Here is a 2,440-nt window from a genome sequence, read left to right as displayed (position 1 = left end):
AATGTTAAAGCATATAATGAAATTTTGTGAATTGTGTGCTTCTAATTTTATAGCAACAGTTTGGACAGGACCCTTTTCAATTCTAACATGACAGTGCCTCTGTGTATAAGGCACGGTTCAAAAAGACATGATTTGATTCAGTCAGTGTGGAAGAACTTGACTGGTCTGCAGAAAGCCAAGTCCTGATCCCAGCTGAACACCTCTGTGACTTTAAATGCAGACCTTGAGCCAAAAACTCATCACTAAACACCAATGACTTGTATAGATACTATAAAGACAAAAGTGTTGGGACACCCCCTTCTTTAGAACAGAAAAAGTCACTAACAAAACTGTGGCAACAAAGATAAGAAACATAATTCATGTATTTAAAAATTGTATTTCCATCTCTGTTGCAACAGTTTTGGACGTGTCTAAAATGACAGTACCCTTATGTACAAGTCATTGGTGTTTAGTGATGAGTTTTTGGCTTAAGGTCTGCATTTAAAGTCACACCAGAGGTGTTCAGCTGGGATTAGGACTTGGCTTTCTGCAGAACAGTCAAGTTCTTCCACACTGACTGAATCAATCATGTCTTTTACATAAATAATATACAACAAATTCTACTACTAATAATAATATAGTCTTAATATAACATAATCTATGTTTTTAGTTTTAGGTTGAGTGTCACTTACGTTTTGATGTCAAGGCCTTCTTAAAATTGGCTAAATATATTCTGAAAAGTGCATATTAATGCATTTCATGATCTATATTTCATCTTCTTCAGTTCGTCAGTTTTTCTAAATCAGTAGCTCCCTTCAGAAATGTTGAAATCTTGGAGCTTCCCTTCTGTTCTGTAGTTTCTTTCTGTCCTCCTGAAATCACAGAACAATTTTTTTATTAATATTTGTTAACCATGAAATATCAAAATTTGTTTTCAGTCGCTTACACTCTCCATGTAAGTGACGTTATCGATTCAGTAAATTAGCCTTTTCCAATAACATTTACAAATCACCAGCAAAACCTTACAGAGCTATCAAAATCTCTCATATGGGCATATGGGTAGTTGACGTATCAATGTGTCCTATGGTATGACAGCAAAAATGTAATAAAAATAAACTCTAACATTGAAGATAAACCTCTCTCATGCTATTTGTAACTCTAAGAATGAAGATACATTTTTCTCAAGTTATTTGTAGGTTGCTATGTCACACCATGTCTATTTTATTTGTTAACTAATCATATATACACACGCGCGAATATTTGATTAAAAGCCCAGAGTTTCATAAACAAGAGCTCAATCTATGGAGTTAGCCTAACGTTAACCTTACCTAAAAACTGCTAAGATGCTAACGGACTTTTTCGAAGACACTAAACCATTTCTATAAAATAAATATTTAATTGAAACGTCAATAACAAGTAAGAAACGTGTCAGGAACGTTTGTATGTAATATTAGTGTGATTTTAGGGACTAAACTTACCTAAAAGCAGTGAAAACCGCAGCGAGAGCCAGAAGTTGTGTTGACGCCCCGTTTCCATGGCAACTCTGCTCCCTGCTCCAATCCCCTGCTCCTCCCCTGCTCGCGCACAGCTCAACGCACACACATTTACACAAATACACATCTAGAATTAAAACATTACATTAATCAATAATTATTCAATAATGAATTTAAAACTAAATTTGGAGTTCAAAAAGCAACAACAACAATAGCTCACCGTATAGAGACGGAATCTCTCTGGCAGCCTGTAACAGAGTGAAAAACACGGCGAAAAAGCAGTTAGGACTTCTCTTTAATAATCCGCTTTAACATTTCCCCTCAGAGAAACACATTAAGGCGTTAACATTAATTTTAAAAATCGCTACCGTGACCGTTAGCTAAACAAGTTAACATGGAAATGAGGCACAGTCTCTTCATCTGCACCGTTTGCATTACTACCTTTTAAGTGTCACAGAATGAACAACGCAGTATTTTTTTTCTAATTTAGCTGAAGTGAAATCTTAACTGAAAGCCCCAGATGTCGCCGGGATGAGTCTCTTCTCTCTGTGGGTTGCTAAGAGACGAATAACTGTGCTCGCGCGCGGCATCGGCCTGCGGTTGTGAACCGGCTCAGGGCCGACGATTGAAGAGCACTGACCGAATTGTATCCGCCTACGCCTGGCCGATGTTTTTTTAAATGTTTTAGGTAGTCAGGCCGAAGTTTCGGCCAGACGTGCTGTCCGGGTAGCGCGCCCATAGTCTTTTTCACTATGGAATGGAACAGTGTTTAATAACCGCGTGATTTACAACTGTCTGAGCAAATATACAAGATTTCTCACAACCTATTTATTAAGTTTATTTTGCAGTGGGCTGTTCTGTAATCTAAGAATATATGGACTAGATTGCATGACATCACGGCTCCACATAAAGACCAGACCACCTGATGTATTAAAAAAGGAGGGGAAACCAAGAGAAACGTCACATCC

This window comes from Barbus barbus, assembly GCF_936440315.1.
Source record: "Barbus barbus genome assembly, chromosome: 26".
Taxonomy (NCBI): domain Eukaryota; kingdom Metazoa; phylum Chordata; class Actinopteri; order Cypriniformes; family Cyprinidae; genus Barbus; species Barbus barbus.
The sequence above is the reverse complement of the archived record's forward strand: the minus strand, read 5'-3'. Positions refer to the sequence as shown.